The 27,904-nt window shown below is 41.3% G+C and overlaps 1 protein-coding gene and 1 pseudogene across 1 annotated transcript in view; one reads left to right on the forward strand and one right to left on the reverse strand.

Annotated features, from left to right (window-relative positions):
• Window positions 1–27,904, reverse strand: part of Cacnb2 (calcium voltage-gated channel auxiliary subunit beta 2) — a 341,459-nt gene that overhangs the window by 206,901 nt on the left and 106,654 nt on the right. The window lies entirely within an intron of this gene.
• On the forward strand, window positions 8,655–8,743 carry LOC113834658 (annotated as a pseudogene).

Raw genomic sequence — 27,904 nt, forward strand, 5'->3', positions numbered from 1 at the left:
TAAGTCACAACTAGATGATATAACATGTAGTACAATAGGAATGTCAATAGCTGCTATACTGTACTGTCAAGGAAAGACAAGACACTTGGTCAGGGTCAGTACAGATGTAACTTCTCTCAAGGACTTTTGATCCTGCTGTGGAATCTACAAATGTGGAACCTATAAGCATGGATGGCCACCTGAACCTCTTGGCTAAACACTTAGCAGAATGGGAATCCACCCCTTCTCCCAAAGGATGCAAATGTCGCAGTAGAGCTCTCCATAACTAAATTAATAATAGTTATTCAGCTGACAGGTTTTTATACCATTTAATGAAACAGCAAAGCGGTTTAGGCAAATATAGGGATTTCCTTTAAGGTATAAAGCCAAATTCAAAAAAAAAAGAAAGAAAGAAAGAAAGAAAGAAAGAAAGAAAGAAAGAAAGAAAAGGAAATGAAAGAAAAGGAAAGGAAAAGGAAATTACCATCCAGTATAAATAAAATAATGAAGACTAGATCTCAAAAATAAATAATAATGTCAAAATGAGAGCTGGATGTCCCGAGTCTTATGGAGAAAAACAGGGCTCCCAGCCCATACTCAGGGCTCACTGCTCACAGAACAGGTTTTAGATATCAAGCCAATGTTGAACAGCAGAGGGAAAAGAGCTAAGTAAAAGCAACAGCTCTGAAAGGTAAAGCTCTGGAAAGGAAGGAAGGTGGCATGTGCATATAACTTTCTTTGCTGCCCACATAATGCTCACCATTCTTTCTAGAAGACAATGTTAAAGTAGGAGGGATCCTTAACAAAGCTGTCATCCTAAAAAGAAAATGGTTAAAAAGGAAAGAAAAAACTCCCAGAAGATTGAAGACTCTCAGACACACACACACACACACAGACACACACACACACTCCGCTTAGCAGAGAGAACCTATCTGAGGGTGCACTGCCAGACAATCCTGTAGCTGTACAAACATAATAGGGTGTACTTACACAAACTTAGATGTGTCAATCACCAGGCATCCTAATCTGCCTAGACTTCTGTGATATGTTCAATCAATCACTGAATGAATTGCAGTCATGTCATGGGTGACTGGACATGTACGTTATCGTCTTCACATGTTTAATTTGCAATGTTGTATATATAATAGATATCATATATATATATATATATGTATGATATATATATATATATATATATATATATATGAATTTGGTACTGATATGATCTAAGTTGTCATTTCCCAAAATTGAAAATATAAAAATATATTTGAGACATGACAATACAATACCCCATTCATTAGTATAGATACCGGGGGTTTGGGTTGCCTTTTGAAATACTTTATACTAAGATATTCAGTGAATAGCTCCATATCCATCAACTTGGCAGGCAAGCTAGGTCTCACTCACAGATATGTACATTGCTGGTTCTTTCCCTCTAAGGAAATAATGCATGCTTTGGAGTTCGCCTACCCATGGCTCTGAGTTGGCCATCTATAAATCAGAGTTCACCTACCTATGGCTCTGAGTTGGCCATCTATATAGAAAACATAAATCCAGAGGTTAAACTGTGATTGATTAAATAGCCGAAGTAGCTACACGTGGGTAACAGGTTAGAGCCCCAAGAAAAATATTCTAAAATAAAATGCATACACCAGATCAAAGTATATGAATTTACAATGTCTTTAAAATATACATATGCTATTTATTGTTATGGCTCCTTGCCAAAAATACAGGGTAAAAAGTTTGGTAATTATAAAAAAACAAGTGTTCACACTTTTTAGTCGTTACTCCAAAAATGCAAAACCAGATTGCAGTGTCTGTTCTTTCTATGTATTTACACATGTAACACAAATAATGGACAAAAATAAGCAGAATATAAATTACAGCCTTGTTCAGAAACCCCCTATACAGTAGCCAAATACAGCAATAGATTTCTTCTAATTCATAATGCAAAAATAAACAGAAAGACAAAGCCACAGAAGTCAGAGTCCTCATTAATTCATGAAAATAGAGGTTTTTAACTTCAAGTTATTTTAAAATTTTCATTTTTAGGCAGTTTTGCATGTGAAAAAGTTTATGATACTTGTTCCCGGATCTTATTAAAAATCAATTAATTTCACTATTGGAAAAACCCACCCATCTCTGCAGATGTGGTCTTTAAAACATCTTGGCTGGCTACCTCCAAACTACATTTACTCCTGACGTGTCAGCTGTTGCATTCAACACACAAATGGCACTGAGCATACAACAATTCTAAAGCCCTTTCAGTTAAGGGAGCTTTTAAAGGCCTTAATTATTTATTTAATAAGGGGGGGGGTCTCTTCCAGCTCTGGTAGGAATGTAGAGATCCCATCACCCCACCCCCTTGATCTTCAACTTTACGTTTTAGAATGTAGCAGATTTTGACCTTGTTTGTCCTGAGGTCTCAGGTGAATCTCTTCTGCTAGCCAAACTCCCAAGGTCACAGGTTTCCTTAGAGATACCCTTAAGAATTGATTAGTGTCCATTGTCAATTTTCTATTTGTTCTGCATCCAGGAATCTCAAGTCAGTGTTAAGCCATTCAGCACTGCGGTCTGGCCAGTCTGCATAAATTGCCTGCTCCCTTTCACATCGCTCCATGAAAATAAAGAGGCTGCACGCAGAAGAAGTATGAAAATAAAGCCAGCGTTGCTACCTCAGAGCCTGTCGCTAGCAGAGCGGTGCAGTGTATTTCAATTAACATCCAACCCTCTCGAACAGAGATACTTCAGTATCTGTGAGAGTCTGCCTTTTAGAATTAAATACTCAGACAGCCATTTTGCAAAAACACAGCAGGTCCACGAAATAAGGGCTGTTTCAGAGAAACAGTCAGAATGATAAAGCCGTTGGAAACGCTGGCATTATTGCAACAGCTGTGTCATCCATCAAATGATTATCAGCTACTATTTTTCTGAAGCGCTTCCAAATAGGATTTAACACTAGCCACCATGGCTGTCTGTAATTTGACAAACTCCATACTATTTCATATCTAGAAAATAATTTCTTTCCCCACGCCATGATTCAAACATGAAAACTCCAAGCAAAAGAGTATAGCAACTGGTTTGAACTGATCCAGATATATGAGACAATAGATACTCACCCCCACACATACACACACCAGACCAGTCCCTCTACAAGTTATTTCCAACCTTATGAAAGTAACCTGGCACAAAAGATAAACACACAGAAACATCTCTGGAAAGACCTCAAATCTCATAGACCTCAGGTGCCTTGACAAGCCATGGCATAAATGATTGATTTTCTGTTTGGTTCAGCATAGGGAGATTAAAGCATCCAAAAGAAGCAACATAGACCAGACAGACACAAGTTACATTTTCAGCTCCTACCCATAACTGAACGGCAATAGAAACTTACATAGGACACCCGTACTCGCCGGCGATGTACCAGCCCGCAGCACTGCATGAAGAGGGGGCAGAACGCAGTCAGAGCGTGGCTTCACCAAGCTGCACTGTGCCTCGTCGTCTCGTCACGGCCACTGTCCATTTCTTCCCACCTTCCACTCCCAGGTAAGAGTCATGGGCAAATGAACATTTAGCTTCTGTCTCTAGGTAGTTTTTCCAGACACTGCTGTTTCTGCAGGCATGCCAAAACTTTGGTCTCTCTGTCTGCCTTTTTAAAAATTTCTTACAGGTAATTTGAGATCTTCTTTAAGGGGGCTGCCTACTGGCAAAAATCTAGAAAAGGTAGCATTTTTCTTCCCAAAGGAACTATTGCTAACGAGGAGTTTTGCCTGTCCAGATCATCAGGGTTTCTGAGCAAGGCTTTTACAGAAGCCATGCTCAACTCCGGAGATTTCAAACCTCAGAGCCTTGCATTTCACCAGGCTGCAGTATGCTGCTTTGGAAGGGAGGAGGCCTACCCTGGCTGCTGTTTATGTGACTGTTTCTGAGAAAAACGCTGCTCCTGCCGCTGCTTGGCTGTTATATCGCCCTCCTCACTACGCACTGACTGGCAACAGCATCCTTGATTCACTGGTACCTCTGTAACATTTTGGGCATATCTGATTTGCTCTCTCCTCCCTCCTCCCCTTCCACTGACAAATGAGTGAGTCTAGACTTTAATTCACTGTGGATTCTTAGGACTACGCAGCCACCCTCTACACTGTGAGATGCTTTGTCCTGCAGTATGTATTTCAAAGGAATTGTAAGGAAGATTGTTGGAGTAGCCTCAGGACCTGACTCACTCAAACACTGCGGCTGTACAGTTTTTGTTTTTTTTTGTTGTTGTTTTTTTTTTTTTGCTTGTTGCCAAAGACTCATTTTTCTACATTGAAGCATGTTAAATAAACACAGTTCTGGCAGGCAAATGTGATCAGAGTCAGACCTAATTAATTGGTTAAATAATATAATATATCATCTATGATTTAGACACAATAAGTCAAATGTTCCATAAGCCTAAGAGCTTACAAGTCAATACTCCATGTAGACTATTATTTATCCCATTCCCCAAGGACACAGTTTTCTGGCAGAGAGCTGATCTTTACATTCTTTGTCTAAGGCCTTGTACATGTCACACCATAAAAGATGAATCATTAAGGCATTGGGGACTCAGCTATTAATTTGGATGATATCAACCATTCTAATAAGCAATGATTCATATAACCTTTTAATATGCCACACATATTGATCCAAGTTTGCCCCCACACCCAAGCCACTCTGTATCACTGGAGAACGTACATTAATGAATTTCATACCATAGTCTAAGATCAAAACCATCACCACATTCTTTAGACTCATGGAAAATGAGAGCTTACTAATTCTTAACCTTTTGCCCCTCTTTTCTTTAGAGCCTGGTAGCAATCCTGTATTGTTATTCCTTTGAGAGATGACTGAGAACTGGAAGATGTCTCTGCTTTAATTCATACCTCTCATATGATGGGCAGAGGAGCTGAGGCCCCAAATGGTTAGTGTTTGGTAATATAGCAGCAGTATAATTAAGAGTTTGGACTTAACATAGTCTCCCAAATTCTGTGGTCTCATCACATACTAATTGTCCGTGTTTTTGAAGGACTAAGGGAAAAATATGACGATACAGAGCAGGGGTTCTCAACCTTCCTAATGCTGTGACCATCTAATACAGTTCCTCACGTTGTGGTGATCTCCAATCATAAAATCATTTTCAATGCTACTCCATAACTGTAATTTTGCTACTGATGTGAGTTATAATGTCAATATCTGACATGCAGTACATATGATATGCAATCCCATGAAAGGAGTCAACCCACAGGTTGAAAAACACTGATATAGAGCAACTAGGCTTTGAGTAAGACAGAGGCATTTCTAAATTAATTTGGAAATTGACTTTAAAATTAAATCTTATGAAGAAGATCAGCAGTTTTTGTACAAGACATATTTCTGGTACACGGGAATTCAGTTTGTTTTGAAGAAACTTTAGTAAGAAGTATAGTAATATAATAAAACCTAAAAGTCAAGGTTTTCATTAAAATATTTTCATATAATAATTTCATCATTTTCTTTCCCTTCTCACAATTCCTTCCAAAGATAGAGGGGGCAGGCAGAGAGGGACAGATAAAGAGACAGAGAGATATAATGAAGTTGGATGGATGGAGAAATAGGGATGATCAAAAAGCCTCTTCATCACACATTTCATAAAAACAAAGAATAAAAATGAACCCAAAGTTAGAATAAGATAAAAACACTGGAGGAAAGGTCGATCTTGGTGGATTCTGATTTCGGAATTCACTTGTTATTAAGTATGACATTTTTAAACACAGTATGTGAGAGATTCCCTCCCACCGCCATTCACTAGAGATTCCACCAACACTGCCATTCTGGAACCCAGGAAAGAATGCTGAGCACACTAAGTGGGCTCTGCAAACATTTGCTGGGAAACTTCTATCCTACTGCCATTGGGCTAACTTGTCAGGCATAGGCAACAATAAAGTACATTTCCTTTGTTACGCTTTTTTTTCTTCCTTTTTAACTCAGAGTCCATGTCACCTTCTTCCTTTAAGTGTTGACATAAGGCAAGGGCCACCACACCTAAACCAGACTCCAGGATCCCTCTTCAGCATAGGGCAGAGAACACAGTGAAATGGGAAAAACAGGCAAACAGCTTCTAACTATGCCTCAAAGGAACACGCCAAGCTCTGTAAAGTCAGAGATATGCGGACTCTTTCACAAGGCAGGCAGGGCTGCACTCAGTGCACAATAAGCAGAGAAGGAAAGCCAGGTAACTAGGCAGTAAATGCAGCACAGAAATTTACAAGCAGACAAGATACATGATACATCTGCTTATATAGAATATATAAGCAAAAATGTGTGTCAATTACATGTTCATGACATATGAAGGCAACAAGGATATACCCAACATGTTTTTAGGGATTTGTGTATTTATTTCTTGGTGTGTGTGTGTGTGTGTGTGTGTGTGTGTGTGTGTGTGTGTGTGTGTGTGCGCGTGCGTGCATATGTATTATGTGCATGCATGTGCATCATGTATGTGTGGGTACCTGTAGAAGCCAGAAGCATGTTTCAGGACTCCCTGGACCTGGAAGTCCAGGCAGTTGTGAGTCACACGACACAGGTGCTAGGAACCCAACTTCTGTGCTCTGGAGGGGCAGCAAGTGCAGTTAACACAGACATCTCTCCAGCCCCTGGGCTTTTTTGAAACAGCCTCTCATATCATCAGGATGTCCTCGGGTTTATTATGTGCTATACAGACAAGAATGACCATAAATTCCTAATCCTCCTGCCTCCACCTTCTGGGTGTTGGGGTTACAGGTGTACGCCACCACACCTGGTCCAAAGTCTTCAAACTAAACTTAGTTCTCCCTTGAATTCAGTCCTCATTTACTTAGTCCTACTATTAAGCATAGTAAATGACATGTAGAAAATAATAAATTCCCGCTTGTACCCTCATTATTCATTTACCATTTCATCCACGGTAACCAGAACAGACATAGAGAGCTTGTACTAAGACAAATACTCTAGCTTCCCTAGCAACTGAGGGTCCATGTGACTAGCTTCTGGCCAACGAGAAAGAAGCAAAAATGGCATGTACCAACACCCCAGATGTCCTTAGAGGGACTGGACCTTGCCTCCCCCTGTCCTTTCTGCTTTCCTGCTGGCCTAAGTGTACTGCTGAAGGAACACAGAAAAGCCTGCTGCACATCCAGGGGAACACAGCAGCAGGTTTCCAGTCTCTCACTGGGATCTGCCCTGTCAGTTGGAAGAGGTTTGTCATGGCATGGCAGTATGAAGAGAAACACGCCCCCATATTGCTTAAGCTACTGTTACCTTGATCTCTGTTAAAGAAGTGAAACCAGCATTTTAAAAATACCTCTGGGTATTATTGCTTTTGGAGTGAATAATTAATTCATAGTATCCAAGGAGCATGTGGGGAAGTGGGAATGGACGGGCAGGAACAGATGGAGCAGAAAAGTGAAGTGAAGGGAATGCTCAGGTCAGGAGCATAGTCTGTGCCAGACCTGAGCGTCCCAAACTCCACAGCAGAGTTCAGGCTTTATCCAGCAGGACAGGAGAACTACTGAAGCCTTTAAATGTGAAAAATAACTGCTTGTTTTTACTAACAAGTAGGAAAACCAAACCTCTCTAAATCATTTGGTCTAAAAATACTAGACTATTAGCTAAAACCAGTAAGGAATCTGAAGCTACTGGGCTGATGTGCTGGCAATTAACACCAGCTACTTGGTAATGGAATCAACTGAAGTTAATCAAATAGCTGGTGATTTATGGAGTTCACTGCAAACCTAATGAATGGTTCAATGAGGTATTTTCAAATAATCTACAACATGTTTAAATTAAAATATTGTAAAGTGATAAAGGAAGGATGATAGAAATAATTACAAATAATCACAGATACATACAGTTGAAGTCAACCACAGGCATTTTACCAATCTAGGAAGTCCATCCCTGGGTTGACTTATGAAATGTGGGGATTGTTTCTTTGCTGTTTGTGTTGTGTGTTACTCCTCTTGAGGAAAGAGAAAACACACAGTAACTGAGACAGTCCTTCTCCTCAGAAGAATGACACTGGTGAAATAAAGCCAACTGCAAAAAGGTGATCTCATAGTAGCTGAGAAAGACAGGAGAGGGGGTAGATGGAGGAGTTGAGCACTGTGCTATTAGTTACCCAGAGGAACAAAATGTCCTGGCACGGAGGCCTAGGAAGATGGCACAAACACCTGAGTTTGGGTTCTCAGCCCTCACATCATGCTTTTCCATGGTGATGCCCACTCTAACCATAGTGAGATGAGCAAAGGCAGAGAGAGGTGGATCCTAGGGGCCTGTTCTCTAGCTAGTCTAGCCAGACTCATGGCCTCTAGGTTCAGTGAAAACACTGTTTCAAAAGATAGCATAGAAAAGATAAAGACACCTAAGGTTGACCTCTGGTCTTCACATGTGCACGCACAGGTGAGCACATATATTCATACATGGGTGAGCACATCCATGCACACATCTGCACAGGCATGCATATACCACACATACACACAGAGAGAAATCCTAGCATGCTACTGCACAGCAGGGTGACTACAGGTATCTATTACAGCATATTTCACAAATTTAGTACTTAGAATGTTTTTGCCATAAACAAATGAGAAACATCCAAGGAGGTAAGTTTGACCTAATTCAAATATTATACAAGATGCACATGTAAGACTATACTTTCAGGGATCATTTCTATAGTTTGTTACAAGATGCACATGTATCAGAAATATTTGCCAGGTATAGCACGTATACATGCCCATGTATTTGTTACACTAATTTATTTTTGCATATATATGGGAAAGCATATGCTACAGATTATGTGCAGAAGCCAGAGACAGCTTACAGGAGTCACATCTGACCTTCCACTATGTGTGTCCTAGGGATGCAATGTAGGTCATGAGGCACGGTGCTAAACTTCTTGACCTGCTTTTTGCCAGCCCCAGTTTTTATAATTTTATACATCAGTTAAGAACAAGTTTAATTTTGCAGTGTCTCCACAATCTTGAGATACTTTCTAGAGTAGAATGGAAGGTTTCTCATCAGGAGTGACTCTTCTTGGGGTTACAACTCTTTTAGTGGCTAAGGTTTCACAAAGGCAGTCTCCAGCCTCAAAGCCATGATAGCCCCTATGCTCACTTCACACCCATCCACATGGTACATTGTTACACCAGCCTCAAAGCCATCATAGCACCTGTGCTCACCTCATACCCATACATTATGGTACATTGTTACAGCTACACACATTCAGAGCCTAGAGTTCTTAAGTGAAAATCACTCCCCTGCTTTCCCTAAATGCAAAATCAAGAACAACCACAAAACAGAGTCATCATCAACAACAAAACCCCAACTAGCCATATCTGTCTACTGAGTCAATATCACCTGAGTGTTGTTGAGCATGTGCTTGAGTCTGTCAGGTACTGGTCACAAAAAATGGGAAGTAAGTACAATAACTAAGAGCCTTAGATACAGGAAATTCAAAGTCAGGGGGAGGGTACATTTGAATTCATTAATCACAAAACATTTCTACAAACTAGGAAGTTAGTTGGATGAAAGCACAGAACAGAAATGTGGAAATAGAGAGCAGGTAGACAATTTGAAATTACTAAACATAGAGGAGGCATTTTTTTCTTTCAGATTTTTATTTATTTGAATTAGAAACAAGATTGTTTTACATGACAATCCCAGTTCCCTTCTTCCTCCCGTCCTCCCCTACCACCCCCTCCCCCAACTAAAACTCTACCTATCACATATCCTTTCTGCTCCCCCTGGATGGTGAGGCCTTCCATAGGGTGTCATCAGAGTCTATTGTATCCTTTGGGATAGCCCACCCCTGTGTGTCTTGGCTCAGGGCGTATCCCTCTATGTGGAATGGGTAGAGGAGGCATTTCTGGGGACTGACTCCTCTTTGAGCTGAGGCTGCCGGATGAGAAGGAGTTGAGACTGAAATGCAGGAGATGAGGAGAGGAGAGAGATTAGGCCAAAGGAAGAAGCACAAGCACTCATCTCTGTGGAGGAAGGGATGATACTGTTGAAGTAGCTGGAGTTCAAGTAAGAGAGAGAGGGGGACAAGAGGAGGTTTGGAAGGAAGTGGCAAGCTCACCATGACCTCTGTGCTACGACTTTCATCTTTACATTAAGAGCAGTGAGATGATATCATTCAGACAGCCACAGACATGATCTGACAGATAACATTTAACACACACTTTCGGAGTAAGTGTGCAGCTGGGTTGGAAGATGGCTAAAGGGAGAGGACAGCTAGGAAGCAACATTGAGATAGTTTAAATCAAAGATTGTTACCTACTGATAACATGTAGGAGAGAGGTGAGGGAAGTGCATGAACTTGGGGGGTTAGAACAGTAAAGCATGATCAGAGAAAACAAAATAGTCTCAATGTAATTCCCTCACTTCTGCCATTTCCATCATCTTTATGGATCAGTCTGATATGCCTTCATGGGCATGCCTGCTCTGGTTTGCTCCCAGTCTTCTGACCATCATTTCTCACTTTAGGGTTCTAAGTAGAACTCTTATCAAGCCCCTTATATCTTTGTTAATCATCACCCCACCTTCTCTGCTTCTTTTATTCTCCTCTTCCTCCTCTTCTTCCTCCTTCTTAGTCCTCCTCCTTGTGTATTCATGTATGTGTGAGCATGTGGGTACAGGAGTACGTGGAAGGCAGAGGTCGATATTGGGTATCTTCTGCAATGGTCCTCTACCTTGTTTTGTTTTTTTTTTTTTTTTTTTTTTTTTAAAGACAGGATCTCCTGTTAAACCTACAACTCACCAATTTGGCAAAACTAGATGGCCAGCAAGCCCCAGGGATCCCTCTGCCTTGGCCTCCCAAGCACTAGGATTACAGGTGTGTACCCCACCCCTGGCTTTTTACATGGGTGTTAGAGAGCTGAAGCCAGTTCCTCATACATGCATAGCAAGCACTTTACCAACTAAGCTATCTCTCCAGCCTTAGCCACCAAAAAGCACAGTTCAATTTTTACTTAGCTTCTATGAAAATACATGTCATTCTTTTTCAATTTTGTTATGGGGGGGGTTCTGTAGGTTTTTTTTTTTTTTTTTGGTCTACTATGATGTTTGTTTTTCTCTGACCAATACCCCCAATACCCATCTTTTTTTTCAATAACAAGACTACATCCAGATGACAGCAGAAGTTAGAAAAATGAGGTAGTTGAGGGAGAAGCAGTAATACTTCCCAAACTACTAGAAGTCACAGAATGGGTACTTAGCTTCAGTAAGGTTTTAGTTGTTTGGTTTGGGTTTTATTGTTGTTGTTGTTGCTTTTGTTCTTTATTTTTTGTTGTTGTTGCTTTTGTTCTTTATTTTTTGTTGCTGTTGCTTTTGTTTTGTTTTGGGGTTTTAAGACTACACAGAGATACCCAATATAGACCTCTATCCTCCATGTACTCTTGTACATACATGCTCACATGTACATAAAAACACAAGAAGGAGAAGGAAGAGGAGGAGGGGAAAAAAGGAGGAGGGGTTGTTTTTTTTTTGGTTATAATTTCTCTGTATAGCCCTTGCTATCTTAAAACTTGCTCTGTAGACCAGGTTGGCCTCGAACTCACAGAGACCCTGCAACTGACTCTGCCTCCTGAGTGCTGGGATTAATGACGTGTACCACCATTGCCCAGCATCCAGTAAATTTTGAGCATGTCCAACCTTTTGAAACTGACTCAACATTAAGCCCTCCCCCCAAGAAAAACTTCAATGTTTTGGGTAAGATTATGATTTTGTATAGGTTGACATTCATAACTATCATTGGCTACATGCAGCCTTTGACCACAGGTTGGCTACCCAAAAGTTAAACTGTACTGCAGCTTATGAAATACAAGCTACACTCAAGTGTGATAACACTTGATAATCCTAATAATCCCTTCTTATCTTGTAATGCAATCACATCTAAGAAAGTACAATCCTGCAATGAAAGTCATTTAAACCCAACACCCTTTTTTTCTGCATAGTTCAAGGAAACTTGCAAAGAATGCCATAATCCACTTCTATCCCCTCTCCTTTGGTTCTCTCAAAACTGACCCCAGGGCGCATCCATACTTTGCAACACAAAGTAGTAAAACATTTAAATGTTAAAATTCGCCCAGGTTCTCAACTGTCTCCCTCTGCTTTGTGCTTGGGTGCTTGGATTTGTAGCTTACTATATTTTCTTTTAATTTCCTCATATCACTCTTTACTCAGAGTCTGTGCAAGGAAAATAAGCAAACAAAACTCCCATGCACCTCCTTCTCATACTCTGGCCCAGTCCCTCTCTTTCAAGACTTCTGGTTTTCCCCTAAAGAGTTCGGGGCACTGAGGGGCCATCACTATTTTCCAACTGAAGAAGAAACACTGCAAAAGCAGAGATCCATTATGCTAATCAGAAGGTAATGAGGAACATCCAAATCCAAACGGCCCATTGCTTAAAATTCACCACATTGCATCCTTTATTCCAAAAATAAATTTGACCCATTCATTTTATTCATTATAGATGGAAAGAAATACAACCTGCATATAGGAAAAGGAAATATTGGTCTTTGGATGGAAAAAGGCATGTTATACAGACTATAATATCTCATGAGCAATCTATGATGATCACAGCATAAAATACTTCCAAGTGGTTATTTTAATTTCCTCCTTGGTGGGAATGACAAGAAAGTGAAATACACATTGCCTCTAAAGTTGCACAAAACATTCTTGACAGTCTCTAAAATTCTACTATAACACACACACACACACACACACACACACACACACACACACACACACAGTATATATTTTTATTAGAATCCATGTCATAAAGATTCTTGGCCATAGTTATCCTGCCACTAAATTCACGACGACGACACTCATTTACAGAATTAACACTTTGCTATTGCTATTTTATTTTTACTCATTTTTTTGAGAATATAGAATTACACCATTTCTCCTTTCCATTTTTCTCCAACCAAATCTACCCTCTTAGCCTTCCTTGCTCTCTTTCAAATTCATGGCCTCTTTTCATTAACTGTTGGTACATGCATATATGCATACACACACACACACACACACACACACACAAACACACACACACACACACACACACACACACACACACACACACACGTATGTATTCCTAAATATGAAAAGACAGCCTACTCAGTCTGTATAATGTTACTTGTATGTATGTTTGCAAGGATTCATTGGTATTGGATAATGATTTGGTATGTGTCCAGATTAGGGTTACCATTGCTGAGATAAAAAACCTTGACCAGTTGGGCATTGGTGGCGCATGCCTTTAATCCCAGCACTCGGGAGACAGAGGCAGGTGGATCTCTGTGAGTTCGAGAGTAGCCTGATCTACAAGAGCTAGTTCCAGGACAGCCTCCAAAGCCACAGAGAAATCCTGTCCCGGGGAAAAAAAAAAAAAAAAACCTTGACCAAAGCAACTTGGGGAGGACAGGCTTTATTTACCTTATGCTCCCACGTTACAGTTCATCATCAAGGAACTAAGGAACAGGAACCCAAACAGGGCAGGAACAGAAGGAGCTGGTGTGGAAGCCATGGAGTAGTGCTGCTCCCTATGGCTTGTTTTCTTATAAAACCAAGGACCAACCTACCCAGGGGTGGCCAACCCACAATGGTCTGGTCCCTCTCACATCAATCACTAATTAAGAAAAATGCCTTTGGAGGGTTTTTCTCAACTGAGGATCCTTTCTCTCCAGTGACTCTAGCTTGTGTCAAGTTGACATAAAACTAGTCACCACATTGTACTCTTCTGTGAATAACACTATATCCCCTACTCTCAAAATCCCTTAGTTGTTTGTAGTTCTTTATTAGGGTTGAGGCTGGTGGGCTTTCCCCACTACACTTTATATGTATATTGTTGTCCTTATTCAGATCATGTTTAGGCAGACATGTTGGTGACAGTTTACGGATGTAACTTATGACATAACTAGGAGACGCAGTCTCACAGGAACGCCCCTGATTCTCTGGCTCTTACAATCTTGCCCAGCTTTCATGACTAAGAACAACAACATGACCAGCATGGCACTATAACCCTAAGGGTGCAGTGGTGGTATGCATACCTTAGTCATCACAAAAAATTCTCTAACTTGACTTATGGCCCACTCAACAAGAAGGAAATCATTCCTGGTACTGGAAACAGCCAACTACCTAGGGCTAGTGAAGTAATGGATCTCGGAGAAGAACCTACATCTACAACCACTTTACCAAACCAGCAAAATTCCTAACTACACTCTAAACATTGTCTTTATATCCACAGATGAAGTGTGGTCCTCACCCATCATCAAGGAAACTTTTCTTTGCCACAGATGGAGATCATTACAGAAAATCACAATCAATCGAAATCCTGAGCATTGTCCCAGTGAATACATCTATAATCCAACTCCCAAAGCTAAGTCTCAGGAAACACTGTAGAAGAGGGGGTAGAAAATTACAGGAGCCAACACTTTTAGAAATCCTTTGCTCAAGTAGGAAACAGAAAGAAGAGTCAAAGCTAATGTGCACCAATTCCTGCTGGGCTCTAGTCCATAGGCTAGAAACTTGACACAGGTGATTCTTAGGCAATTTCTACAATGTAAATTCTGACTTATTTCCAGTTTAAAAATGAAGAATCTTAGTCACACTTTTTGTCACCATGACCAATAGTTGAGTGAAACAACTTAAAGGAAATAATTATTCACTTTGTGTTACAGTTTTGGTCCATCATGGCAAGGAAAGAACCAAGACAGGGTAGCTCTTTATGTATGGGATAGGGCCTTCCACATTCAAAATGGGTCTTCTTTCCTTAGGCAATTCTCCCTGGAAACACTACCAGACACACCCAAAGAGGCACTTTACTAAGCTTCAAGGCTTTCTCCGTTCAGTCAAGTCAACTGTCACGATTTACCATCACACCACAGCACTGTGAGTTCATTGTCCAAGAAAGTCATTGTAAGGTTTTCAAAATTCTGAGCCATTGTTTTCAGCATCTTGTTCTGTGTCAGGCAAAGAGTATTTTTACATGTCAACCCTGGAGGAACACACAACAGCTTATTAACAGTCTAATCAACCAGCAGCCACTTTCCCCCACCATCAACACAGTCATCCTGCCTTTAGGTGGCTTCTCTTCTAGTAATTTCCAAATTACTCTCACAGTCTCTTTCTCTTTCTTGCAAAGTTTAAAAATTTACCCATTGGAAAATTCATTCTATATCACTAATACCCTCCTCTCCTTGAGGTAGGGTCTCACTATGTAGTCATGGCTGGTCTGGAACTTAGTATGTAGACCCAACTAGCACCTTCTTATGAAAATTAAGACGTCTCTTAACTAAAGGGGTTATAACAAGTGAAACTGATACAAGCCATATTCTCTCTCCCTCCCTCTCTAATTCCCTTCCTTCCTCTCAACAAACTTAAGAAATAATTTAAGGAAATTTTGAAGAATAATAGTGTGTTTTTTGGTAATACTAAGAGTTGAGTTTGGTGCCTTACACATGCTAGCCAATGCCCCTATAGTGAAGTAAGCTCTAACGAATACATTTTAAAATAATGTCTAAATTATATAAAAAGAGTTACATTAAAGAACAACAAAGACAGGAGGGGCGTGGAGGCAGAAATAAAGACTGAAACACCCTGTGATGACCAATACACTTCATCCAGATGAGCCATGAATCTGGCTATAAGCTTTCTAGCAGGCGACTCAAAAAGGGAAAGTCGGTCACTTACATAATTTACTGGCCATAAGCTTAAAATAAACCCAGTGCTCCAAAGCACCACTCTGCTTGGCACTCAGAGCAGACACCAAATTCTCCTCAAGTCCCATAAAAAGGAACATCTTGTAAAGGCACAAGCCGTGTTCTTGACCGGCCTGACGGGAAATGCCACAGCGGGCTTTAAAGGGCTGTTTCTGGGGCTGACCTTCAGAGGACACTAAATGTCTCTCACCAAAGTGGCATTTGGTAAGACACTCAGGACAGTGAGGCAGAAGGAGCCACAAGCCATACTCAGGCTTGGCATGGGCCAAGAGTAAAGGAAACATAAGGACAAAAAAGGGTTAGTGTTTTCGGGGGCAGACGTTGAGCATGGTTCCTTAATATGGAGACTGTTGCAGAGGCTAATGTTGCTCCTCCCTGAATGACAAATGAGAAAGCACATCGGAGTTGAGTGATTTGGTTAATGCTGCATAACTCCCCAGGAGGTCTGATGGACCTCACACTATTTGCTCCCTCTCCAGGACTCCAGGGTGCAAGGGAGTCTCTGCCCTTGAAATAATTCCACTGCCGGTTTGAGGAAGGAAGGAAATCATCGCCTGAGTCATGAATCTGTCAATGACCCCACCAGGGGGTACTTCCAACCGAATGGTTACATAGATGGCGCTGGTTAAACTTCATGGGTTATATGACAAAAGCAAAAATCATGGAAAGGGACTGGTGTGTGTGTGTGTGTGTGTGTGTGTGTGTGTGTGTGTGTGTGTGTGTGTGTGCACATGCACACATGTTAGTGACGGAAAGAAGATAGTGGGGTACAGAATAATCAGAATTCATTATATACATATTTGAAATTGCCAAACCAAAAAAAATCAATCGATGAAATAGAAAAAAAATTAATGGAGGAATAAAAACCACCAGTCTCAATGAACACTGTTACTCATCTTGAGCTTCTGAGACATTAGATGGCAATGACCTTAAGACCATTCAACAGGGATCCATATGACTGGTCAGGGATGAAATCACAACAAAGAAAATTTAAGGGGAGGTCAGATCATCTCAGCTTGCAGTGGTTGAAGCAAATGGATCCTCCTGCTCCCCTCTCTGGCCTCTTTCCCCACACCTACTGGCCTTGAGAAGTTCCAGAGAGTGGGAAGTACAGGAGATCTGTTGAATGCTTTTGGAGTAAGACATACTTAGGGAACATGTAGGGCTAATGCACAATGGCACTGCACCTTTAGATGAGGTGAAGACTGAGCAACAGGGCAAATGTTCTCAGGGAAAAGCCCAACATAAACATTGTCTGCCTGCAAATATTATATCTTGGTCTTGGTCCTACACACAGCTCCTATGTGGTCCCAAGTATCTTGCTTGTTATCCTAAATTTTTAATTTTGTTTTTTGAGACAGGGTTTCTCTGTTTAACAGTTCTGGCTGTCCTGGAACTCACTTTGTAGACTAGGCTGGCCTTGAACTCACAGTCACTGAGATCCACCTGTCTCTGCTTCCCGTGTGCTAGGATTAAAGGCGTGCATCACCACTACCTAGCCTAAATCTTTTATCTGAATTTTGGCTAAAGGAAAAATGTTTCTTCTGTACTTGCTGCTCCCTGAAATGCTCTGCAAATCTAGAAGAATCATTTCAAAAGAGATGACATAAAAGGGGAGGAAATTTATCGACCCCAAGGCTTGTTAAAAGAAGTGTGTGAAGACAGTCTAACACTGCCTGCTTTGTGGTGGGGCATATCCTCAGGTTGCCTTTCCAGAGGATTACACATAAACAGGAGCTAAAACAAAACATAAAACTGTATGTACACATGCCTTCAGTTTACAGGGGAGTGAGACTAGAGACTGCTAAACTTTCATAATAGTATAGATGGCCTGACTATCTTAACAAGATACCTAAGGAAAAAGAAGACATATAGTTATGTATTCAAAAGCCTCGCACTCATTTTATTGTAAAACTCTCTTTTTGAATCCATCTTCCTCTAAAAGGAAAGTATATAATTTTGATCCTAATACAAAACCAGTATCCTTAGAGTAATTGAAATGCTTTGGAAGATAAAAGCCTTGCTTTGCTGGATTACAGTCGATTCTGGTTTACTATATAACTCTCACATGGGATACAGTGGATATTATCACACACACAAATTACTAACAGTTGAGGGGCAGCTTGTGTCAAGCTATTTACTAGAGTAAGAGTTCAAGTAGTTTGGCACAATCCAACCTTTTCCACTTGAAAGACAGTCTCACACTGTAGCCCAGCATGGCCTTGAACGTGGCATCTTCCTGTCTCTGCTTCTCTCTGACTAGGATTATAGATGTGGTCTACCATACGTGGCCCAGAAAACATTCATGACAGTCATAGTTTTTTGCTTATACATTGCTTAGACTCTCATGACACACTCAAGGAAATATTTCCCATACTAACACACTTCTTACTGGATTTCTCTTTTTAGTAGTCCTAAGTCTGGAAATAACACTTAAAAAAAAAAGCATTGCTTTTTTTCACTTCAAAATACCCTATTAGTAATAAGGTTGCAATAATTGTTTTACTAAATAAACGAGTGAATAAATTCTAAAATTCCTTGACTTTGAAAAGACACAGAAGGAGGTCAAGAAAGAACTGAAATACAAACCACAGAGGAACATGACTTACTGGCTTGCTCTCTGGTTCACTTTAAACTAGTGATCTTATACAGCCCAGCTCCACAAGGGAGGAACACAAGTGAAACCATTTTGTGTAACTTAAAAGCCATTTTGTATGGCTTGGAATAATGTGAGGCCTGTAAAATAAGAGCTTGCCACCTGGCAGCTCTGATAAGAGATAGGCCTCAAAAGCTAGCCCCAGGCAGGTGTTGATATGCTAACGAACTCACCCCAAAGTGGTACTGATACTGCTAGTGAATTAGCCCCAAGCTGTGAGCCCTGAGAGCACAAACCTGTCACCCATTAAAGTGATACAAACATTGGAACTCTGGGAATTGTCTCGAGGATCCGTTTACACTGTCATGCTCTAGAAAGGTAGCTTCTCTGGCCCCTTTCGACACCATCAGAAAGAGGACTTGAGACTGCAGGATCCTGGCCTTCAGTGACCATCTAACTTTCAGCACTGTTGCTCTGCTCCCAGATGAGGCCTGTCAGTGTTAGCAGCTATCCCATGCTCCTAAGACTTTCTGGCCCTCCATTAGTGCCACCCTCCTGGCCTGCCACAGCTGAAGGACTTCAAAGGGGATGTGATCGAGCCTCAAGCTTCTGAAGTGTCCTCACTGAAAGAAATTCCCAAGTGGAACCCTACTGCATTTCCTGTTCAAGTTCCCCACTTGATGAAATGTGTTTGACTTTTATATTAGCATGATATTGTAAGGAATGTCTGTGTAAATAAACTGAGCATTTATCTTGTGTGGACATCCTAATTGCTGAGTACCTCATAGCCCACAAGCCATGACTGATTGCTGCACTACATGTCTAGGGCCCTTTCACAACAATCATCAATTAAGACAAGCTCTCACAGATGAGCCAATCTGATTGAGGCAATTTCTCAGTTGAGTTTCCCTCTTCCCTAGTGACACAGGTTGAGACTAGTTAACAATAAAAACTAACTAAGACCCAGATGCTGGAGATACACATATGAAAAATGAAAATAAAAATCCCTGCTCCCATGGGATTTCTTTAGCAGCTATGCAGGTAAAGAAAATAGGAACAAGTATTTTTAAATGCCAACTTGCAATTTCTCTGCATTTTGGGAAGAGGGATGGGAATGACAAACAAGAAGAGTAAGTTTCTGTCTCATACAAGGCATCTGTGGAAGGTAAGTGTGGAATATGATAAATGAATAAGACATGCAATCTGGGGAAGAAAAAAAAAAACTAGACAAATGCCAAAGGTGGGGGTGCACAGTTCTCAAAGAGGAAATGGTCAAGTGGGTGCTTGTGATTTCATCTCATCCAATGGTGGGGCTTAGGATCCTTTAGGTTCATTCTGTCACTATAGCAACAGGACAGTGTCTGTGAGTGAAAGCCATGGGAGATTTCTATAAAGATCAAATAACATGATGGACATCTCAGTGGTGGCATGATGCATGCTGTGCGGCCACCACAAAGAACTTAAAAAGGACCAAGGGATGGTGTTTAACACTACCACAATAGCGCTATTGGGAGAGAAGAACTTGGTCTAGGGTATGTGTTGAAGAAAACTCTTGAAAGATGGTTTGCTTCTGAATATATTTGAAGGCAGAGGTGGCAGACCCTGTATATTCATATCACATAAGACAAGAATGCACCAAGCTGTAGGCTGAAGGGGGACACGAAGACTGAACAACCCTGGGAATGTCAGCTCTATTTCCTAAAAGGAAACTGAAATAATTTTGGGAATCTTAATTTTGAAAAAACAAAAATCTGTAGGATATCTGACCAGATGTGGTAGCACATGCCTTTAATTCCACTACAGAGACAGGCAGATTTTTGTGAGCTGGAGGCTAACCTGGTCTATGCAGTGAGTTTAAGCTAGCTAGAGCTACCTAGTAAGAGCCTATCTCAGAAAGTAAAACTCAATTAAAGGTCTATGAGACTATCAATGTAACGAGATGACATACACAATTTACTGCATGATTTCAGGCTTCCAAAGAGAGCTGTGGGCACAGATGGGAATTAGGAAGGTCTTTAAAACCATGAGCCTTAGTGAAACCCTTAAAGAGGATGTCTCCACAGTAATTCCAGTAAAGGAATGACTGATACAGACAGGAGTTTGATAATTTGGTAAGAAAAAAAAATCATTTCTTTGGCTCAAAGCCAAAATGATTTCAAATATGATATAGACTACAGATTTAATATCAGATCTCAACATACAGAGATCAATGATTGTAGATCAAAGGAATTCACTGAGGGTTTGGGTCAAAAGTGTGTTGAGGACCAAAAGGATGGCTCAGCAGGGAAGGGTTCTTGCTGCCAAGCCTGATACCTAAGTTTGATCCCCAGAACCCACATGGTGGGAGGAAAAAAACAACTCCTGAAAGTTGGCCTCTGACCTCCACATGCAAGCCATGGCACACATACACTACCTTCCTCCACCAATAAATAAAATTCACATTAAAATATTTTTAAGCCAGTTGAAATAGAGTCAACTGACATAAACAATTTGATATTGTAGGTTCATTTGGGGAGGGGGGAGCGGATTTAGAGATGGGTTTTCTCTGTATTGCTTTGGGGCCTGTCCTGGAACTCACTCTGTAGACCAGGCTGGCCTCAAACTCACAATGATCTGCCTGCCTCTGCCTCCTGAGTGCTGGGATTAAAGGGGTGTGCCACCAATGCCCAGGTTGTAGATATAACTTTTCAGGAAGACTTTGTTTAGTACAGAGTACAAACATGAAAACTGTGGAAAGACATGGAATCAGCAGTGTTTTCTATCAGGTAGGAGGTGTTACCAGCTAGAGTAAGAAAAGATGCTTCAAGAGAGATCTCGGGTAACTGTAGAAGAAAGTCCTTGGGTGGTTCAGGGCTGTGGGGCACCACGCACCCTGACTGGATGAGTAGACTGACGTGATTCACCCACTTTAATGGGAAGGCAGAGAGAGAGCTGGACACCTGACTTCTTTGAAGCAGCTGTAGGAAGGTCTTTTCAGAGGGGTGCCCTTTTTTGTTTTCAGTTAGGAGGAGAAAGATCATTAAGTGAGAATAGAGAAAGGAGGTCAAAGAAAGTAAGAAAAGGGCCTCTTGGGAATCATCCTGTAGACTGGCCAGGTAAACTGGAAAAAAAAAAAAAGGACAGTATCAAGTACATGTTAATACCTGTGTAAAACTGTCCCTGTGATTGTGTTCCAACACAACCCATCATGCTCATCTTCTGGAGTTCATGGCCCAAGTCAACAAGACTCAGATTCAGCCTGGCTTGGTGTCTCTCAGGAAAACTAGACAGAGGGAGAAGGGAACAGAGAGCTGAGGATGTTATCGTGGATCAAGCAGCCCAAGGAAGCAGGAAACCGATGATCTGTAGGTGGTGAGGGTTGAGAAACTGAAAAAAAATGCAAATTCACAGAACAGGAAGAATTCTTAGAGAAATAGCAAACATGGCAGGTTAGATTAGCCTCTTCCAATGTAGCTTCCACAGAAAAAAGTCAACTCCTGTTTATATTGTACTAGTATGTCAGTAATGAAGACACAACACCCAAGAGAACCAACTTCAGGGAGGAAGGATGTACTTTGGTGTCATATGTCAGGAGTCTCAGTCCACATGTAGTTGACTTGGCTGTGCTTGAGGCCTGTGGTGAGGCCGAGGGCATGGTGGGTAAAAAGATGTTCACTTTAAAATGGACAGGAACGACACACACACACACACACACACACACACACACACACACACACACACACACGAGAGAGAGAGAGAGAGAGAGAGAGAGAGAGAGAGAGAGAGAGACAGACAGACAGACAGACAGACAGACAGACAGACAGACAGACAGACTGACAGAGACCAAGAGACAGAGAAAGAGATGCCCAGCGAGTCCATCAGAGGTTTGTCTTTTGAAAGCCCCATCCCTTGTGATCCAATACCCTCTGGACTTTGCTGCACTTAGGACCAAGCTGTCAACACATGTGTCTATTCACATCCAAGTCACATTAGCTAGCAGTAAAACAACACTGCAATAAAACAATAGGTAAGAATATCCCATTTTTCTCTGTCTAATATAGTTATATCAACATGCAGTAGGGAAAATAAATGGATAGGAAAACATTCTTCCAGTTTAAGAGCAGAAATGGTAGAATCCAGGGGGAGTCATCTGATTAGGTAGAAAGAACTTCAAAAATAGTATACTCATCCAATTATTTTATTCTCAAACCACAGAAGCCTTTTATTATTCTCATTTATGAAGCAGACAGTCACTAAGGCAAAATAATTAAACTATGAATCTTCATTTTTTGAAAGATCCTACTCATTATGCTTGATACAAACAGTTTTACCCCTTCACAAATAGCATTTCATGTGGATTTTGTTGTCAACTTAGTTGATTTTGAAGCAGCAGAACTTGTTCACTGAAGTTCAAAGCTGATGCTGAGAAGTCCTCACAGTTTGGGTGTCAGTGAGGAGACCTCAGAAATCTATGGGCCCCTTGTAGTGGATCAGTACTTATCCCTAGCATAGGAATGGACTTTAGGAGCCCATCCCACATGGAGGGATACTCCCTGAGCCTAGACACAAGGGGGTGAGCCTAGGCCCTCCCCAAAGGATATGACAGACTCTGAAGATCCCCTATGGAAGGCCTCACCCTCCCTGGGGAGCAGAAAGGGTATGGGATAGGTAGGGTGTTAGTTGGGGGCAGGGGGGATGGCATGGGAGGAGGGGAGGGAGAGGGAACTGGGTTGACAAGTAAAATAATCTAATTCAAATAAAAAAATTAAAAAAAGTCCTCACAGTGCTGGGGACAAAGTCCAGGGTCTCACTAAATAAGTGTTCTTCTGCCAAATAATATTCCCAGCCTGAAAGTTGACATATAATTCTACATCACTTATCCGATTTGACAGATGCAATCTTGGTGTTTATGCCAACTTCACATGCTGAAACCTGACCAACATAGTATTAAAAAGTAAGATTTATGTGGTGCTGAAGTCATCAGGATGAACTCCTCAAGAGCTGAATTATGGCTTTTGTATAAGAGTCCCATGTCTCATGCATCGTATGAGGTTACAGCGAATGTCATATATGAATTAGGAAATGGGTCCTAGCAAAATGCCAGATCTGCTGTGAGCTTACACTTCCTTCTCAGGCTATGGGTCTGTAAGGAACACCAGCTGTTTATAAGTCCTATTATTAATAACATTTTAAATATAGCAGCCTGAATGCACTATGAGAATAGATTTATTTTGGCATCATCAACAAACATACCTAAAACCCCAGTATGACTTTCTTAAAAGGTACCATTGAGAAATTCATGATCTGTGACACTTTACAGTCTACTTCCAACCATCCATGCCCAATTGGAGCATTCCATGGAAAACTAAACAGTACAGCACAAGACTGAAGACCTTTACTGTTCCATCCCTTAGTTGTATTAGGCTTTGTATGGGTCCCTACTTAGGCAAAAGTCTATTGGGATGTTCCTTTTTTGGGAGCTAGTGTTGGAAAGAGGATGGGGGCTCTGAGGGAATTGGAGGCTGAGTCAGGAAAAAGATAACCACAAGATGGCAGTAGAATACAGCTCTGGTGACAGAAAGGGCTTAGGCCCTATGGCAGGATCCTTACAGGCTGAGGGGAGACCCATGTGAGAGCTTCAGGTGAAAAGGAAATGGGATGGGTTCCAGAGTGTGTCACTCAGTTATGGTGTGGGGAGTTTCTGGGCCTGACACCACAGGTCTACATCTCACCCCTGAGTAGGTCACTAGGCTAAAACCTTCTAGGCCAAATAGCCCACAGTTTCGCTGTATGGGCTGTTAAGATGATGGACTTATGAAAGGAGCTGTGTGTGCTGGTATGCGGGAAGCAGAAGCAGGTGACCACAAATTCCAGGCCATTTGTGGCTTCAGGTTTTAAGTCAGCCTGAACTAAAGGAGACCCTGTCTAACATTTGTACTCATGTATGAAATTTTCAAGAGATAAAGGCAGACAGAAGGAAGGAAGGAAGGAAGGAAGGAAGGAAGGAAGGAAGGAAGGAAGGAAGGAAGGGAAAAAAATGGAGTGAGATTTCACAAGGATTTTGAGGTAATAGAATTTCAAAAACAAAAAAAGAAAAAAAACAGTAAAACACCTTGTAGTGAATACAGAGTCCAACTTCTATCATATAAATGATGAAACAAATAGAAAAGGCTATTTGTAACCACAGTCCTTATATTTTATTTTAAGCAAAACAAAAAGAAAAAAGAAAAAGAAAGAAAAGAAAAGAAATGGAACAGACCCTACACCAGCACTCTGCAGGCAAGAGATCATGAACATCATGCCACACTGGGCTATGTATGTAACAATGAGATCTTGTCTCAACATAAGAAAATGCAGGAGAAGGAAATTCCTCCTTTCAAAATTTTGAGGTTCTCCAAGGTTTCTAATGATAGGGTGTTTTCTCACTGGCAAGCACTCTACATTGTTTCTTTGACTTTTCATAGCAGTTCTTGAAATTAGTACTTTTGTGTCCATTTAGTAGAAGGGAAAATAGCATTGAGTATCACTAGTATGCTAAACTGACACAGAGCTAGACTTCAGTTCCAGGCAAGCTCAAGAGATGTGGAGTGCTAAATCCTGCTGCAGATTGGGTCTTAAATGTCCAGCAGGGTCCTGGTGCTAAAGGCTTCGACTCTATGATGGTGTTATTTGGAAGTGACAGGATCTTTAAGAAGCATTTAGGTCACTGGAGTTACACTTAAAGGGTTTACAAGGCTCTAACCCTTCCAGTCTACCTTTTTACTGCCTGTCAAAGAGGGTAAGTTTTACTCTGCCTTACGACCCTACTATGATAAGCTACCTGATCACAGGTCCCAAAGAGAACAGGGTCAGCAACTGACCACAGACCAGAACTTGTTTTTATAGTGTGTGTGCACACATGTTCATGGCACATGAGTGCACATTTTCATGTGTGTTCCTGCAGGGGCCTGAAGTCTATGTTGGGGGTCTTCCTCTATCACTTTCCATCATATTTTTTGACGCAAGGTCTCTCGCTGAACCTGGAACTTGCCATCTTGGCTTGACTAGCTAGCTGGTCACAGCTCCATATGCATCTGCTTCCCACTGGTGGCATCAGTAGTACAGACCCCCGAATTCCTGGATCACATGTGTGCTGGGGATCCTAGCTTTGGTGCTCATCTTTAGCAGTAAGCACTTTACCCACTGAGCCTCATCCCTAGCCCTAACCTTTTCTTTTGTAAGCTAACAGCTACACCAGTAGGCTATGTAGCCTTTCCTCTGAGGTTTACTGCACCTTAGAGTGGCGGAGAGATTCACTGGCTTTTTGCTAGAGGACGATTTTCTTCTCCAGATTAGAGGAATGGAAAAGTCCACAGGGGAGTCTTTATTTTTCCTTGTCTTTTTAAAATTTCTTTTTTGACAAAAGGTTTTTTGGTTCTAATATCATTGTTGAATATTTTGATAATCCAACACTTTGCTGATCAGACTACATTTTTTAATAGATCCTCATTTTTAAAAAAAAGATTTTTAAGTTACCATATAGAGTAACAGTTTTCATGATGTCATTTATTGTATATGTGCCACTGTATTTGTGCTCACTTATGTCCATCCCTCAATGTCCTCCTCCAGGCTCCCATCACCCCAACTTAGTACTCACTTGGTTTCTTCCCACAGGGATTTTATTACCACCAGGGTCCTTTCTGAATATATATCACCAGCACAACAATGAAGGCCTTCCTCACCTCCTCCCCAGTACCCACCAATTTGTGTCTACTGACTTTGTCCTGACTCCTGGTTATGGGGGGCCCTGAAACCTTAAAAACAAGGTCTGAATAAAAGTTAAGGGGAGTTCTTCTTATACTAACAAATCCATAAGCACTTCAGCATAACATCTCCTCTCCCCAGGAACCTAGATCTGAATCCATTTCAGCCCCCATTAACTCCCCTGTGCATGATCTTGTTAGAGAACAGAAGGACTAGGAAGAGAGGCCCCTTCTCACTTCTACCTGAAGCACAACTTGAAGGCACATTTGTATGCTGCTTGGTCAAGGTTACAAACTAAGCACAATGCTGCAAGATTCTTTGCTGTGCTTCCCCTCTCAAATCTCACACACTATAGACCCAGGTGACACTCCCACACACTGCCTGAAGGCATCTCCCACACACTGTAGACCCAGATGACACTCCCACGCACAGCCTGTAGGCATGTCACACACTGTAGACCCAGGTCACACTCCCACACACAGCCTATCGGTATCTCACACACACTGTAGACATAGGTGACACTTCTACACACTTCCTGTAGACATGTGCAGGGTACTGCATCCCATTACCATCAGTATAGGGGCCAAAAACAACACAGATTAATATCTCGCAACCTGAAACCCAGAATCCAAAGTGAATCTCATCAAGGAAAAGGTCAAGGCATCGCTAATGGAGGCTCTTGGCAAGAATCAAGTTCATGGCTTTTCCATGATTTAGCAACTGCTGTGTCCCTTGGTTTAAGACCCTTTCTCTTTCTACCTTCAAAGCCAGCAGGCATCTCCTCTTCATGTCTGCTGCTGATGACACATCCTCTGCTAGTCTGACTCAGCCTCCCTCTTTGACACAGGAGAACTCTTGTGATTACATTGTGCTTTACTGAAAAATATACAACCATTTTTCCAGTTTAAGACTTGGAATCATCTCTGAACAATCCCGTTTGTCATCAAAGTAGCATGTAACATTCATAGGGTCCAGGATTAAGAAGAGACATCTTTAGAGCCTAGGACACTGCGCCCAAGGCTTCTCTAAGACTGCGTGCCCACCAAATCCTCATAAGTCTCAAGTCCTTTTATTTAGGAGTGACAAATGAATCCATAAGACTGTTGAAAAATTTGAAGCATACTGAAATCAAAACTCACAGGGGGAAAAGTGCTAGCATGCTCTTAGCAGAACTGGTGTAGTTTCTACCTGAATATGTACAGTGGTTTTCTATAAGTGATTATGTTGAGTGTTAGAAATCATGTCATTCAGGACACTTAGAGTCACTGATACATGGGAACTGGGAAATAAGCAATGGTTAAATAACCCTCATTTTACTTTTGAAATGATTTCTGTTCAAATTTAAAATTTTGATGCCTAAAATTTATTGTCAAATTCAATGATGATATTCTCTATGAATCTCAGCAAAGAAACTTTTACACATCTGTGACTCCAAAATGTGGTGATTTGAAGAGCAATGGCTCCCATACCCTCATATGTTTGAATGCTTGGTTTATAGGGAGTGGGGCTATGAAACAGGGATTAATGGGTGTGGCCTTGGAGCAGGTGTGGCCTTGTTGGAGTATATGTGTCACAGGGGTGAGGGAGTGGGGGGTGGGGGATGGGGGTGGGCTTTGAGGTTTCAAATGGACAAGTCAGGCTGTCTGCTAATACAGGTGTAGAATACTCAGCTCTTCAGCACCTTGTCTACCTGGGTGCTGCTATGAAGGCAATGGACTAAACCTCTGAACTCTAAGCCAGCTCCAATTATATGCTTTTCTTTATAAGAGCTGTGGTGGAGTCAGGCGTTGGTGGCACACGCCTTTAATCCTAGCACTTGGGAGGCAGAGGCAGGCGGATCTCTGTAAGTTCAAGGACA

The sequence above is a fragment of the Cricetulus griseus genome, chromosome 3 (assembly GCF_003668045.3).
Source record: "Cricetulus griseus strain 17A/GY chromosome 3, alternate assembly CriGri-PICRH-1.0, whole genome shotgun sequence".
Taxonomy (NCBI): domain Eukaryota; kingdom Metazoa; phylum Chordata; class Mammalia; order Rodentia; family Cricetidae; genus Cricetulus; species Cricetulus griseus.